At 42.9% G+C, this 17,662-nt stretch overlaps 1 pseudogene; it reads left to right on the top strand.

Annotated features, from left to right (window-relative positions):
- The first annotated feature begins 334 nt into the window (after nt 1–334).
- LOC129563939 (protein fem-1 homolog A-like) lies at nt 335–17,383 on the top strand (annotated as a pseudogene).
- The last annotated feature ends 279 nt before the right edge of the window (nt 17,384–17,662 follow it).

Here is a 17,662-nt window from a genome sequence, read left to right on the forward strand (position 1 = left end):
CATCCACTTTTTTCCCATCTAATTGTTCAATGACGGCACGAATCAGAGCCCAGGTTACCCACCAGCGGGGAGGAATCTGGGCTCCTCGTCTATATGCCATTAAAACATTGGTTTGCACTTGGTGCCACACTTGCTCATCTAATGTTCCCTCCTCAGGAAACCATGGATTATAATCAACAACAAGGTTATAGCATTCCATTAGCTGTTCTGTAGAAACATTCGCTACAAACTGTTTCAAAAAATGATGCATCAAAGAAACAAATGGAATTTTACTTGCCTGGTGTACCATGATCTGCTTACCTCCTTCAGCAGGGAGCAATCGTCCATGTTCGAAATGCATATTCTTCGAGCCCCACGTTGGGCGCCAGTTGTGGAGCTCGGCGGAGTTGCTTCTGAAAGAAGGGATATGGACAGCCTTCTGGAGACTGACAATTTGCTTTATTCTTCAGGTGTTATTATATAGTTTTACAAGGAAGTAGGACTTCAAAAACCATAGCAACATGATGAAAACCAGAACATCTGAGGAATGTTGATAACGTCAGGTTTATTAAACATGCTGTCTCCACCTTTAAGCTTAATCAGTTTCCCAAGCCCCCAAGTTAGCTATTAATCATGGCTCTCAGCATAGTTTTTTTATTATCTCAAGGACTACAGGCACAAGGAATGTTCCTTAGGCTAAATAGAAAGAGAAGGGAGTGTTACTTAAGCTAAATGCCAAGAATTGTTAAGGGCTGAGTGAGACAGCTTCAAAGGAAAAGATGTTTATGAGAACATGGAGACAAGGGAGGCAAGCCCTTCGCCATTGCCACTGGTGAGGACCTTCTCCTCTGGCAACCTCTTCCTCAGTTTCTCAACAAATAGAGGCAGAGAAACACTTTGACAAAATTCAACATGCATTTATGAAAAAAAAAAAAAAAACAACTCCAGAAAGCAGGAATAGAAGAAACATACCTCAACATAATAAAAGCTATATATGACAAGCCATCAGCAAACATTATCCTCAGTGGTGAAAAACTGAAAGCATTTCCCCTCCAGTCAGGAAAAATACAAGGGTGCCCACTCTCACCACCACTATTCAACATAGTTTTGGAAGTTTTGGCCACAGTAATCAGAGCAGGAAAAGAAATAAAAGGAATCCAGATTGGAAAAGAAGAAATAAAACTCTAACTGTTTGCAGATGACATGATCCTCTACATAGAAAACCCTAAAGACTCCACCAGAAAATTACTAGGGCTAATCAATGAATATTGTAAAGTTGCAGGATATAAAATTAACACACATAAATCCCTTACATTCCTTTACAGTAACAATGAGAAAACAGAAAGAGAAATTAAGGAAACATTTCCATTCACCATTGTAATGAAAAGAATAAAATACTTAGGAATACATCTACCTAAAAAAACAAAAGACCTATATATAGAAAAATATAAAACACTGATGAAAGAAATCAAAGAGGACACAAATAGATTGAGAAATATACCGTGTTCATGGATCAGAAGAATCGATATAGTGAAAATGGGTATACTACTCAAAGCAATCTATAGATTCAATGCAATCCCTATCAAGCTACCAACGGTATTTTTCAGAAAACTAGAACAAATGATTTCATAATTTGTATGGAAATACAAAAAACCTCGAATAGTCAAAACAATCTTGAGAAAGAAGAATGGACCTGGAGGAATCAACCTGTCTGACTTCAGGCTCTGCTACAAAGCCACAGTCATCAAGACAGTATGGTACTTGCACAAAGACAGAAATATAGATCAATGGAACAAAATAGAAAGTCCAGAGATAAGTCCATGCACCTATGGACATCTTATCTTTGACAAAGGAGGCAAGAATATACAATGGAGAAAAGACAATCTCTTTAACAAGTGGTGCTGGGAAAACTGGTCAACCACTTGTAAAAGGATGAAACTAGAACACTTTCTAATAACATACACAAAAATAAACTCAAAATGGATTAAAATCTAAACATAAGACCAGAAACTATAAAACTCCTAGAGGAGACCATAGACAAAACAGTCTCTGACATAGCAAGATCCTCTATGACCCACTTCCCAGAATATTGGAAATAAAAGCAAAAACTAACAAATAAGACCTAACTAAAATTAAAAGCTTCTCCACAACAAAGGAAACTATAAGCAAGGTGAAAAGACAGCCTTCAGAATGGGAGAAAATAATAGCAAATGAAGCAAAAGACAAATAATTAAAAAATATACAAGCAACTCCTGCAGCTCAATTCCAGAAAAATAAAAGACCCAATCAAAAAGTGGGCCAAAGAACTAAACAGACATTTCTCCAAAGAAGACATTCAGATGGCTAACAAACACAGGAAAAGATGCTCAACATCACTCATTATCAGAGAAATGCAAATCAAAACCAGAATGAGGTACCATTTCATGTCAGTCTGAGTGGCTGCTATCCTGAAGTCTACAAGCAATAAATGCTGGAAATGGTGTGGAATAAAGGGTATACTCTTACACTGTTGGTGGAAATGCAAATTAGTATAACCACTATGGAGAACAGTGTGGAGATTCCTTAAAAACCTGGAAATAGAACTGCCATACAACCCAGCAATCGCACTACTGGGCATACATACTGAGGAAACCAGAATTGAAAGAGACACATATACTTCAATGTTCATCGCAGCACAGTTTATAATAGCAAGGACATGGAAGCAACCTAGATGTCCATCAGCAGATGAATGGATAAGAATGGATATATGTGGTACATATACACATTGGAATATTCCGTTTCGTTCAGTCACTCAGTTATGTCCGTCTCTTTGAGACCCCATGGACTGTAGCCTACGAGGCTTCTCCATTCATGGGATTCTCCAGGCAAGAATACTGGAGTGGGTTACCATTTCCTTCTCCAGGGGATCTTCCCGACCCAGGGATCGAACCTGGGTCTCCCTCATTGGAGGCAGACGCTTTAACCTCTGAGCCACCAATGGAATATTACTCAGCTGTTTAAAAGAATGCATTTGAATCAGTTTTAATTAGATGGATGAAGGTGGAGCCTATTAGACAGTGTGAAGTAAGCCAGAAAGAAAAACACCACTACAGTATACTAATGCATATATATGGGATTTTGAAAGAAGAAGGTAATGATAGCCCTGTATGCGAGACAGCAAAAGAGGCACAGATGTATTGAACAGTCTTTTGGACTCTGTGGGAGAGGGCGAGGGTGGGATGATATGGGATAATGGCATTGAAACATGTAAAATTTCATATGTGAAATGAATCGCCAGTCCAGGTTTGATACAGGGTGCTTGAGGCTGGTGCACTGGGATGACCCAGAGGGATGGGATCGGTGGGAGGGGTTTCAAGATTGGAACTTATGTACACTCATGGTGGATTCAAGTCTTTGTAAGGCAAAACCAATGCAATATTGTAAAGTAAAATAAATAAATTAATTAAAATTAAAAAACAAGAGAAAAAGAAAATTTTACAAGAAAAAGTCTGTTTCCCTCTGCTACACAACATATATTTGTGGCTTATCTATTTCATGCACAGTAGCTTGTGTCTTTTAATCCCATACTCTGAGGTTGCCCTTCCCACATCCACTCTTCATCCTGTTATCCACTAGTTTGTTCTCTATACGTATGAAACGTTTACTGTTCTATTTTATACATTCGTTTTATTTTTAGATTACAAATGTGAGTGATAACCTACAACATTTGTGTTCCTGTCTAATTTATTTCACTTAGCATTGCCGCAAATGGCAGTATTTTATTCTTTTTTATAACTGAGTGATATTCCATTGTATATATATACCACAATTTCTTTATCCAATCATTTGTTGATGAATACTTGGGTTGCTTCCATGTTCTGGCTATTGTAAATATTGTTTTTATAAGCATTGAGATGCATACAATTTTTTGAAGCAATGTTTATATTTTATTTGAATATATACTCAGCAGTATAAAGGCTGAATTATATGATATTCTATTTTTGCTTTTTTGTCTCTTGTGCTTTTTTAGAATCCTTCAAACCATTTTCTGTAGTAACTGTGGTAGTGTAAATTCCCAATAACATTGTACAAGAGCTCATTTTTCTCCACGTAATCATCAATATTTCTTACTTGTAGACTATGACAAGTTTGTAGTGATATTATGGTTTTGATTTTCATTTACCTAATGATTAGCAACTTTGAGCAAGTTTTCATGTGCCTGTTGGCCAACTGTATGTCTTCTTTGGAAAAAAAATCTATTCAAGTCTTCTGTACAGTTTTTAATTGAGTTTTTTGATACTGTGTTGTAGGAGCTGGTTATACAGTTTTGATATTAACTTCTTATCAGTTATATAATTTGCAGTTATGTTATTCCATTCGGAATGTTGTATTTTAATGATTTTTCTTTACTGTGCAAATTGTTTTACACTTAACTCGTGAGAGAATCAGACTTCCCTGGTGGCTCAGGTGGTAAAGTGTCTGCCTACAATGTGGAGATCCGGGTTCAATACCTGGGTTGGGAAGACCTCCTGGAGAAAGAAATGGCAACCCACTCCAGTGTTCTTGCCCGGAAAATCCCATGTGTGGAGGAACCTAGTAGGCTACAGTTCATGGGGTCGCAAAGAGTCAGACATGACTGAGTAATTTCACTCAGATTCTTGCCTGGAAAATCCCATGGGTGGAGGAACCTAGTAGGCTACAGTCCATGGGGTCGCAAAGAGTCAGACATGACTGAGTGATTTCACTCACTCACTCAATGAGAGAATCAATTGCTAGGTATGTTGATAAGAAGTCTGGGGTCCCTGAGGAAGAAAGAGGGGTCTGGGGCTCTCAAGGAGGAGATAGGGGCCTGGAGTTCTCAAAGAGGAGGAAAGGGAACACTTTTTTTTTTTCTTTAGGCCCAGAGCTGAAGATTGCTCAACAGAACAACTCATCTTGCTCAAGGATATGTTTTTCCTTAAACTCTGTCAAGTTGAAACAGTGAAGTTGCTCAGTCTTGTGCAACTCTTTGTGATCCCATGGACTGTAATCTACTAGGATCCTCCATTCTTGGAATTTTCCAGGCAGGAGTACTGGAGTGGGTTGTCATTTCTTTCTCCAGGGAATCTTCCCGATCCAGGGATTGAACCCAGTTCAGTTCAGTCGCTCAGTCGTGTCTGACTCTCCGCGACCCCATGAATAACAGCACGCCAGGCCTCCCTGTCCATCACCAACTCCCGGAGTTCACTCAAACCCATGTCCACAGAGTCAGTAATGCCATCCAGCCATCTCATTCTCGGTCGTCCCCTTCTCCTCCCGCCCCCAACCTTTCCCAGCATCAGAGTCTTTTCCAGTGAGTCAACTCCCATATTGCAGGCAAACAATTTACTGTCTGAGCTACCAGGGAAGCCCCTTAAACTCTGTAGCAATGATTATATAAAATCAATGTATCCTGCTTGAGGACATGTTTCTCCTTCTTGAGAACATTCTGACTAATCCTGTCATCTTAATATGTTATGAGAGTGGGTCTGGTAAGATCTTACTATTGTTGGTTCTAATCCCATTATCTTAAAATGTAAATTGTGGAAGTGGGTCTGGTAAGACCTTTGCAACCTTGAGATTTTTTTTTTTATTTGCTGTAATACCCAACTGAAAAAGTATATAGCTCCCTTGCTAAGACTAGCAAGAGGGGAATTCTCTGTCCCCCTTATGATGCCTATGTCAGAAACTTTCTCTGTCCCTTTTTATACTTTAATAAAACTGTGCTACACAAAAGCTCTGGAGTGATCAAGCCTGGTCTCTGGTCCTGATGCTAAATCATCTTATTTGGAGACCACAAATCCAATATGTTCTACTTCTTTCACCTTAAGGAAAGAACCAAATACTTATTAGTGTCAATTATGTGAAAAAATGTTCTTCCCATGTTTTGGTTTAGGAGGTTTACTGTTTGAGGACTTATGTTTAGGTCTTTAAGCCATTTTGGCTTTATATTTGCATATGGTGTGAGGATAAATTGTAATCTCATTTTTTACATGTAATTATAAAGGATTTGACTGGTGATGGGAGTAAAGTCCAATGAGTAAAGAATAACATTTCAGAGGAACAAGATATGTTAGGTCCATGAATCAAGGTAAATCAGAAGTGGTCAAACAGGAAATGTCAAGAGTGAACATCCACATTTTAGGATTCAGTGAACTAAAATGGACTGGAATGGGTGAATTGAATTAAGATGACCATGGTATCTACTACTGTATGCAAGAGTCCCGTAAACGAAATGGAGTAGTCCTCATAGTCAATAAAAGAGTCTGAAATGCAGTACTTGGCTGAAATCTCAAAAACAAAAGAATGATCTTTGTTCATTTCCAAGCCAAACAATTCAGTATCACGGTAATCCAAGTCTATGCACTAATCACTAATGCTGAAGAAGCTGAAGTTTAATGGTTCTGTGAAGACTACAAAATCTTCAAGAACTAACATCCAAAGAAGATGTCCTTTTCAAGATAGAGGACTGGAATGGAAAACTAGGAAGTCAAAAGATAGCTGGAGTAACAGGAAAATTTGGCATTGGAGTACAAAATAAATCAGGGCAAAGGCTAACAGAGTTTTCCCAAGAGAACACACTGGTCATAGCAAGCACCCTCTTCCAAAAACACAAGAGACAGTTTACACATGGACATCACCAGATGATCAATGCCAAAATCAGACTGACTATATTCTTTGCAAGAAAAAATGGAGAAGCTCTATACATTCAGCATAAACAAGATTGAGAGCTGACTGTGGCTCAGAAAATGAACTGCTGCTGCTGCTTCTAAGTCACTTCAGTCGTGTCCGACTCTGTGTGAACCCCATAGATGGAAGCCCACCAGGCTCCCCCATCCCTGCGATTCTCCAGACATGAACACTGGAGTGGGTTGCCATTTCCTTCTCCAATGTGTGAAAGTGAAAAGTGAAAGTGAGGTCGCTCAGTAGTATCCGACCCTTAGCGACCCCACGGACTGCAACCTACCAGGCTCCTCCATCCATGGGATTTTCTAGGCAAGAGTACTGGAGTGGCTTGCCATTGCCTTCTCCGAGATAATGAACTACTTATTGCCAAATTCAGACTGAAATTGAAGAAAGTAGGGGAAACAACTAGATGATTCAGGTATGACCTATATTACATCCCTTATGATTATACAGTGGAAGTGACAAAATATTCAAGGGATAAGATCTGATAGACAGAGAGCCTGAAGAACTATGCATGGAGGTTCATCACATTGTACAGGAGGCAGGTATCAAGACGTTCCCCAAGAAAAAGAAATGCAAACAGGCAAAACGGTTGTCTGAGGAGGGCTTATAAATAGCTGAGAAAAGAAGAGAAGTTAAAGGCACAGAAGAAAAGGAAAGATATACGCACTTGAATGCAGAGTTCCAAAGAATAGAAAAGAGAGATAAGAAAGCCTTCCTCAGTGATTAATGCAAAGAAATAGAGGAAAACAATAGAATGGGAAAGACTAGAAAGCTCTTCAAGAAAATTAGAGATACCAAGGGAATATTTCATGAAAAGATAGGCCCAATAAAGACAGGAATGGTGTGGAACTAACAGAAGCAGAAAATGTTAAGAAGAGGTGGCAAAAATGCACAGAACTATAAAAAAAAAGATGTTCAAGAACCAGATAATCATGATGGTGTGATCACTCACCTAGAGCCAGACACTCTGGAATGCAGAGTCAAGTAGGCCTTAGAAAGCAGCACTTCAAACAAAGCTAATGGAGGTGACGGAATTCAAGTTGAACTATTTCAAATCCTGAAAGACGATGCTGTGGAAGTGCAGAAGTCAATATTCCAGCAGATTTGGAGAACTCAGCAGTGGCAACAGGATTGGAAAAAGTCGGTTTTCATTCCAATCCCAAAGAAAGGCAATTCCAAAGAATGTTTTAACTACCACACAATTTCAGTCATCTCAGACTCTAGCAAAGCAATGCTAAAAATTATCCAAGCCAGTCTTCAACAGTACATGAACCATAAACTTCCAGATGTTCAAGGTGGATTTAGAAAAGTAAGAAGAACCAGAGATCAAATTGCCAACATCCATTGGATCATCGAAAAAGCAAAAGAGTTCCAGAAATGCTTTTACTTCTGCTTTATTGACTATTCTAAAGCCTTTGACTGTGTGGATCACCACAAACTGTGGGAAATACTTAAAGAGATGGGAATACCAGATGACCTGATCTGCCTCTTGAGAAATCTGTATGCAGGTCAAGAAGCAGCAGTTAGAACTGGACATGGAACAACAGATTGTTTCCAAATTGGAAAAGTAGGACCTCAAGGCTGTATATTGTCACCATGCTTATTTAACTTATATGCAGAGTGCATCATGCAAAATGCTGGGCTGGATGAAGGACAAGCTGGAATCAAGATTGCTGGGAGAATTATCAATAGCCTCAGACACGCAGATGACACCACCCTTGTGGCAGAAAGTGAGGAGTAACTGAAGAACCTCTTGATGAAAGTGAAAGAGGAGAGTGAAAAAGTTGGCCTAAAACTCAGCATTCAATAAATTAAGATCATGGCATCTGGTCCCATCACTTCATGGCAAATAAATGATGAAACAATGGAAACTGAGAATTGTTATTTTTGGGGTTCCAAAATCACTGCAGATGGTGACTGCAGCCTTGAAATTAACCGATGATTGCTCCTTGGAAGAAAAGCTATGACCAAACTAGTCAGCATATTGAAAAGGAGAGACATTACTTTGCTGACAAAGGTCTGCCTAGTTAAGGCCCTGTTTTTTTCTGGTAGTCATGCACGGATGTGAGTGTTGGACTACAAAGAAAGCTGCTGCTGCTGCTAAGACACTTCAGTCGTGTCCGACTCTGTGTGACCCCATAGACGGAAGCCCACCAGGCTCCCCCATCCCTGGGATTCTCCAGGCAAGAACACTGGAGTGGGTTGCCATTTCCTTCTCCACAAAGAAAGCTGAGCACCTAGAAATGAAGCTTTTGAACTCTGGTGTTGGAGAAAGCTCTGAGAGTCCCTTGGACTGCAAGGAGATCCAACCAGTCAATCCTCATGATATTTATTTATTGGGATGACTGACAGCTGACACTCGAATACTTTGGCCACATGATGTGAAGAACTGACTCACTGGAAAAGACCCTGATGCTGGGAAAGATTGAAGGCGGGAGAGAAGGTGATGACAGGGGATGAGATGGATGGATGCCATCACCAACACGATGGACATGAGTTTGAGTAAGCTCTGGGAATTGGTGATGGACAGGGAATCCTGTCATGCTGTAGTCCATGGGGTCACAAAGAGTTGGACATGACTGAGGGAATGAACTGAACCGAACTACCCCTTATTCAGTCATTAACACATCAGATTTACATGGATTTTTTAGTTCAGTCCATATTACTATAGATTTTACTTTAGAATTTTCTAATAATCTGTATCAAATGATACCTTTTGCCTATTTTATTAGATTTGTAGACTTTAAACTTTTGCTAATAAAATGCATGTTAAACTATGAGCACTTTGTTGCACCAGATGATATGTTTGTTTTACATACATGATTTCTTTTACATGTAAGGAAGTAATTCTGAAAAGGGACTCAAAAGCAGAACATCTTGAAAATTAAGGAATCCTGAATACTATTCCGTTATGACCCCTCAATACTGCATATGAGAAAGCTTAGACGCTGAGAAATAAAGTGTCCACCACAGGTACATATACCAGACCTAGAAACTCAAATATATTCTTTGAAATTTAGAATGTCAATTATTTTCCATGTGAATTAAGTAAGTTACAACTAAATGGTGCCCAAAGTAGCACATATTAATTTCTTAGCTTGCATGTAAGTTTTGTCTTTTCACTGAGTCAACAAGTTCACAATAAAATTCATTGCTAATATAAGCAATTGACAAAGGTCAATCTAGTCAAAGCTATGGCTTTCCCAGTAGTCATGTAAGGATGTGAGAATTGAAGTACAAAGAGAGCTGAACACCCAAGAATTGATGCTTTTGAACTGTGGTGTTTGGAGAAGACTCTTGAGAGTCCCTTGGACAGCAAGGAGATCGAACCAGTCAATCCTAAAGGAAATCAGTCCTGAATATTCATTGGAAGGGCTGATGGTGAAACTGACACTCCAATATTTTGGCCACCTGATGTGAAGAACCAACTCATTGGAAAAGACCCTGATGCTGGGAAATATTAAAGGTGGGAAGAGAAGGGAGCAACAGAGGATGAGATGGCTGGATAACATCACTGACTCGATGGAGATGAGTTTGAGCAAGCTCTGGGATTTGGGGATGACAGGGAAGCCTGGTATGTTGCAGTCCATTGGGTCTCATAAAGTTGGACATGAATGAGTGACTGAACTGAATGCATATATAGGGAGTCTAGGAAATGATACTGATTAATTTGTTTGCAGAGCAGCAATGGAAAAACAGACATAGAGAATAGACTTATAGACATGGGGAGAGGGTGAGGTGTATGGAGAGAATAACATGGAAACTTATATTACCATATGTAGACTAGATAACCAAAGGGAATTTGCTGTATGACTCAGGGAATTCAAACAGGGGTTTGTATCTATCTAGAGGTGTGGGATGGGGACGGAGATGGGAGGGAGTTTGAAGAGGGAGAGGTCCTATGTATACTTATGGCTGATTCATTTTGAAGTTTGACAGAAAGCAATAAAATTCTGTAAAGCAATTATTCTTCAATTAAAATACAAATAAAAAAAAAACAAAATTCCCCTGGGAAGTACATTCAAACATATTTATTATATGAATGAATAAAGGATAAGATCACATATCACAAGGTTAGAGTTTGATATTCTGCCTCTTTTTTAAAATAAACTATTCAACTTTGCTTACAGGAAAGCTAAGAATAGGCAAAACTAATGCTCTTGGCACAGACGCCAGAGACGCCGGCTACCGCAGAACCGACCACGTGCAGAAGCGTTGCCAAGAGGAGCTACCCCATGTCCAAAGTAAGGTACAGCGGCTGCGCTTTGCTGGAGCAGCTGTAAAGAGATATCCCAAGAGCAAGGTAGTTCAGTTCAGTCGCTCAGTCGTGTCCGACTCTCTGCGACCCCATGAATCACAGCACACCAGGCCTCCCTGTCCATCACCAACTCCCGGAGTTCACTCAAACGCATGTCCACAGAGTCAGTGATGCCATCCAGCCATCTCATTCTCTGTCTTCCCCTTCTCCTCCCATCCCCAACCTTTCCTAGCATCAGAGTCTTTTCCAGTGAGTCAACTCATCGCATGAGGTGGCCAAAGTATTGGAGTTTCAGCTTTAGTCCTTCCAATGAACACCCAGGATTGATCTCCTTTAGAATGGACTGGTTGGATTTCCTTGCAGTCCAAGGGACTCTCAAGAGTCTTCTCCAACACCACAGTTCAAAAGCATCAATTCTTCAGAGATCAGCTTTCTTCACAGTCAAACTCTTAAATCCATACATGACCACGGGAAAAACCATAGCCTTGACTAGAGGGACCTTTGTTGGCAAAGTAATGTCTCTGCTTTTTAATATGCTATCTAGGTTGGTCATAACTTTCCTTCCAAAATGTAAGCGTCTTTTTATTTCATGGCTGCAATCAGCATCTTCAGTGATTTTGGAGCCCAAAAAAACAAAGTCTGACACTGCTTTCACTGTTTCCCCTTCTATTTCCCATGAAGTGATGGGACCAGATGCCATGATCTTTGTTAGTCAAAGCTAATGGTTCTTCCAGTAGTCATGTATGGATATGAAAGTTGGACCGTACAGAGGGCTGAATGCCAGAGAATTGATGCTTTTAAACTGTGGTGTTGAAGAAGATTCTTGTGAATGCCTTGTACGTCAAGGAAATCAAACCAGTCAATCCTAAATGAAATCAACCCTCAATATTTATTGGAAGGACTGATGCTAAAGCTGAAGTTCCAGTACTTTGGTTCCCTGATTCGAAGCACTGACTCATTAGAAAAGACTTTGATGCTGGGAAAGATTGAAGGCAGGAGGAGAAGGGGACAACAGAGGATGAGATGTTTGGATGGTGTAACCACCTCGATGAACTTGAGTTTGAACAAGCTCCAGGAGATGATGAAGGACAGGGAAGCCTGGTGTGTTGCAGTCCTGTGGTCTCAAAGAGTCAGACATGACTGAGAGGATGAACAACAACAAGTTAAGAAGAAGAAAGGAAAGGAGTATGAGAAATCATGGAGAATGGAGGAAGAAGTTAGGCAGGGGTATAGAAAAGGAGGTGATCGGCGGGCAGGATGGAAGACTCGAAAGAGATCAAACAGGAAGGAGGGGAAGGATGGAGGGGAGGTCTGACAGGGAGAATTAGATGAGTGGAGGTTGATAAAACATGGAGGAGGTGAGGAATGAGGTCAGGAGGGTGAGATGGATGGGGACTGATCAAACAAAGAAGAAAAAGGGATTTTGGAGGTTAGTAGCAGGGAGAAGGTGACTGGGGACGTGAGGTAGGGAGAATAAGAATGAAGGGAAGCCAGAAAGTCAAAAGAGAGGAATTGAGGGTGGCCTTTTGGGGATGATTGGGAGTGGAATGTCAGGCAGGGGCTGGGAAAAGAAAGTAGATGAGCTAGCAAGGAGATAGGAGGAACAGGGAAAGATTATACAGTGAGGCACAGAGGAATGTAGGCTAGACAGGCAGAAAGAGAGATAAATGTTGGGGGTTGTGGTCAGGCAAGGAGGTTATCAATAAAGAAACAGCAACCAGGCAAAGAGAAAAGTGAGACTAGAAGATGATTGAGTAGTAAGAAGGGGGGAATGTAGGGGAGGTCAGGAGGAAAGGAAGGGACCCACAGAGGTTAGCCAGAAGGTATGAAGGCATTCAGGCAGAAGGAAGAAGGAATAGGAGGCAATTCAAGCATGGAGAACCAGAGGAAGAAGGTGGTGGTAGGGAGAAGGTGAGGAATGACGCTTCATGAGGGAGAGAAGGACAGGTCTCACCTTGGGGTCCCTTGAGTGCTCAGGGCATAACACCTGGAGTTGCTTGCAGTACCTCTTACTCTGTGGATTGTAAACATCACAGAAGAGCCTTGTGGCTCTGGGGAGAGATTGAAAGTGAGGTGGTAGCAATTAGGAAGGTGGTCCCACCCTGAACACTGCCCACACTTTGTTACTAACCCCAGCCAATTGAGCTTCCCTTGTGGTTCCCCACCCAAACCCTGCCCCTAATTCACCCACCTCTGCTCTGAGCCCACCCACATGCTGCTCTTGATCTTGCCCCCCTGCTCCTGATCTGTCCACATCATGCTTTTGAAGCTTCAGCTTCATCATCAGTCCTTCCAATGAATATTCAGGGATGATTTCCTTTAGGATTCTTTCAGTCCAAGGGACTCTCAAAAGTCCTCTCCAGCACCAATATTTACCAGAAAAGGCAAGCATAATTAGCCTGAAGGCAACTTATTGAAGCTTGTGGTTCACCAATTTCTACGTCCAAGATTCCCTCAATCAGTTGACTTTGAACCTTTTTCCTATTATTCCCTAGCTGAGGGTTTCGTCCTAGGCTTTCTTGATTCCCTTGATCCTGCAGGGTCTGCATTTTCAGGGATCTCTTTCTACAGTCCCTCTTCCAGTGTCTTGGCCTCATGTCATAATGGCCTACAGTTTTCCCATCTACCTTGGCTCCCTTCACATGTTGTCTGGAGTAGGGCTTCTTCCCTCAGAAAATAGTTGCAACCAAGTGGCTAACACAGTGATGTTTAACTGCTTTTTTTCTCCTTCCTCTTTCTCTACATTGTCCTCAAATTGAGCAGCTCCTGCTAGGTTTTATGCAATATTCTGTCTTATATTGACACGAAGTAGATTAGACCAGTGGATGATTTTGAACTACCCCTGGATCCATGATGATAAATTTTGGGAAGCCTCAACAAACTGCTAATGGAAATCAACTGGGAAATCACTAGTCTTCTGGATACACTGCTGTGATTTCTCCCAGCTCACTTTTCTTAGAAGGATTTCAGCTATGGCCATTTGCAGGCCCTCTCAGTGGGTCCCTCAAGCATTTAGTTCTTCCATTATGTGGGAGGTGGCATAGAGTCAGAGTCTTTTTTTTTCTTTTTTTTAAAGTAATTAATTTATTTTAATTCGAGGATAATTATTTTACAATATTGTAGTGGATTTTGCCATACGTAGTCACATTATTTTGGCCACATTCCCCCTGATGTGGTGGGTCACATTCCGGTCCTGACACACCTGCTCTATCAAACAACCAAAGCCTGCTGCTTGCAGAATTCTGTGCAACTACCATTGTACATCCCCATATGAAAGGCTGTAAACTGGAAACACACTGCCAGGTACTTGGGCAAAATTCTGCGCTCTTCCCTGGGCCCAGGAAAAGAAGCCCTCAGCGAATAATGAAGGGAAGTTGAACAGCATGTAGATTTGTACTGTTTCAACTCTGGGTAGGTACTTGATGGCATCTGCTTTATTGGCAAAGTGGTTAGGGAATGCTAGCTGTCTTGTCGTTGAGTCAGGAAAAATGTAGAATTAGATGATTCTTGGGTTTCCTTTCCCAGTTATTCCTTAATAGTATTGCTTTATCATCTCTGCTTTCCTATCATGAAATGGAATCAGAGCTAGGGCATGAGAAACACAGACCTCACTCAGGGAGATAATTCATTACTGTCTCCTTGTCCTTCTTTGCAGGGGAATCTACTATTTAACTGCCCATCTTGAAGATCATAGCTTCGTCCTTTCTAGGAGTCAGATTGAGGCCTGAAGATGAAGAGCTGTCATGGAAAGGGAGCAAAAGGAGGGGAGACAGCAGAAAAATAAAGAGGGTTTGGTGAAAGAGAAAGTGACTTTAATTCTCCCATTTCCTCTTCCATTTTCCTCCATCTTCCCAAATGATTTTTAACCTTCTTAGGATGATATTCATCCTGTAAACATTAGTAATTCCTTTGCTGGGGATGAAAGTGCAATTGTTAGTCGCTCAGTCATGTCCAACACTTTGCAACAATATGGACAATAGCCAGCCAGTTTCCTCTGTCCATGGGATTCTCCAGGCAAGAATACTGGAGTGGGTTGCCATTCCCTTCTCCAGGGGATCTCCTGACCCAGGGATCGAACCCGGGTCTCCTGCATTCGAAGCAGATTCTTTCCTGTCTGAGCCACCAAGAAGAGGTTCTTTTAAGAACCACCGTATATGTTAATTCATCAAAATTAATGGAAGCATCCTCAGGACAATGCAAAACTGCATTTTCCTTTCAAATGGATTTCCTTTCAAATGTCATGTTGAACTGTATTGGCCATTTAAGAGGAAAGATTTGCAGGTAACATACTGGTTTCCCATCTTTCCCACCATTAAAGCTGATGGTGACTCTGATGGAATTGGGCTTCCCTGGTGGCTCAGAGGTTAAAGCATCTGCCTCCAATGCGGGAGACCCGGGTTCGATCCCTGGGTCGGGAAGATCCCCTGGAGAAGGAAACGGTAACCCACTCCAGTATTCTTCCCTGGAGAATCCTATGGACGGAGAAGCCTGGTAGGCTACAGTCCACGGGGTCGCAAAGAGTCGGACACGACTGAGCGACAGAACACACATTATGCATGCTTACTCAAAAAGAAAATCTAGAATTTGGAAAGTGAGATCCATTCAGGTAGTGTTTGCAAAGAGCAAAGTGCTAAAAGGGGATGGGGGTGACAGGTGAGGGTAGGGAAGCCGCTTGTCATCACCTCCCATTACAGCCACCTAGATGTGGTCAAGTACACGGTGGTGGCGCCAGCTTGGAGGCGGGTGGCTCAGTATACTTCAATAACGAGACCATCAAGGGTGCACAGCCACTCTGGGGCGCCTCAGTTGCTGGCCACCTGGACCTGGTGCAGAGCCTGCTGTGCTGCGAGGACTTGGTGAGCCGCACCACATGCACCCACTCAAAGGCCCTGTGTGCTGCCTGCTTTGGTGGGCAACTGGATGTGGAGCGATATTTGGAGGGCAAGCACCACGCTACCTGGGGGCGACCAACTGGTGCAGGCACACACGTGCCTCCTGATCTACTGTTACACAGAACATCACCAGATTGCCCTCTACCGGTTAGAGCAGGGTTGCCACCTGAACCTGAGCAAGGTCAAGGTCTACAAGGCCCTGCGTGACTGCACCGAGGCCGGCAGCCTGAGTGTCCAGCAGGTGCTGTTCAGGTGCCAGGCCAACAGAGAACGGGATGGCTATAGCGTGACCCTGCTGCTGGCAGCCCACGTGACAGACCACATGAGCATGATGGAGGACCTCACCCAGGAGCAGCCAGCTGGAGAGGAGACGCAGCCAAGGCTGGCCTGAGAAGTTCCCTCCACCAACCAGGCATGTGTGCAGCCCCAGGACACATGCTGCTGAAGCTCCTCCTCAGGGTAACCACTGAGCACCAGCTGAGAAGCCATCTGGCAGCCTTGAAGTTGCTGGGAGCCACCTACATGACTATGAAATGGGATCTACTCAGGGTCCTGAAACCCTTGGTGGGGGCCATGGAGCTGCATCACCAGGGGACACATATCTGCCTAAACCTGAGTCCCAGCTGGTCCTCGACTATTCCAGGGAGGTGACCACCACCAAGGAATTGGAGGCATTCATCATGCAGTGTGATGAGATGCACAAGCAGGCACTGTTGACCTGAGGGAGGTCCTGGGTCCCTCCCACCCGGATATTTCCTACTCTATGTGTTACCAGGATGCTGTGTAGGCCAACTGGAACAACTTTTAGCTCTGCATCCATTTGTAGAAATACATCCTAGACATGTAGCAGAACAACCTGGAGCCTCTGACTGCCAGCAGCTTCCTATCCTCTTATGAATTCTTCTCCTAAGTGCTCCAGAAACCCTTGGCCAAGGGGCAGCCTGAGCATGCCAGCTGGCTTTGCAGAACTCATGTGGCTGCTCTTCAAAGAGGTCTGGGAAGTGGAGCAAGCCCAAGGAGCCCAGGGACTCAACCCAGTTCACCAAGGGCCTGGACATCTTCCTCCACCTGCTCTCCCTTCTGGAGAAAGTGGAGTGCTGTCCTGATAAGGAGGACATGAAACCCCAGAGGGTGAGGGTATGCTCAAGTGCATTCCTCTCAGCAAAAATGGCTTCACTCCTGCACGTGGTGGTGGATGCGGACCACAAACGTGGGCCACTTCTAGGGGGCAGATTCCCTTCCCCCAGGTGGTCAAGGTGCTCTCGACTGCCGGGTCAATCCAGACAGCTGGGACTTTGACAACAGCACCCCAGTGCACATCGTGAAGCAGAACAACTACCTGGAGATTGTGAGTGCCCTGGCAGAGGCGGGGACCCACATGGACGCCACCAGTGCCAAGAATATGGCCTGCAAGGTGCTGCATGAGAAGCTGCTGGCCAAGAGCACCATTCAGCCCTTCAACTATGTGACCCCACAGTGCCTTGTGGCCTTTACCCTGGACAACAACAAGGTCCGCTACAAGGGCTTCATTCCCTAAGAGCTGGAGGCTTTCCTTCAGCTGCACTGAAAGTGGTCAGAGAGGAGAACCCAGGAGGGGTGGGGCCTGCACCAGTCCCCTCCCTCTCTGAGGACCTCTTTGGTGGCTGGAAACCAGGGAAGAGCTCACGGGACCTCCAAGGTCCCCTCCCCTCATCATGGAGAAGGGCAAGAATCAATGAGTTGTCAGTAGTAGAACAGTCCAGACCACGTGCTCAGAGAACTGGCTTTCTCTAGGAGTCCGCATGCCCATACTCCACAAGGAGAAAATGTTCAACTTCCCACACATCCCCTTTGCTTGAGTTTCAGA

Source organism: Moschus berezovskii, chromosome X (assembly GCF_049115385.1).
Source record: "Moschus berezovskii isolate FMDL1 chromosome X, NW_MosBer_1.0, whole genome shotgun sequence".
In the NCBI taxonomy this organism is placed as follows: Eukaryota; Metazoa; Chordata; class Mammalia; order Artiodactyla; family Moschidae; genus Moschus; species Moschus berezovskii.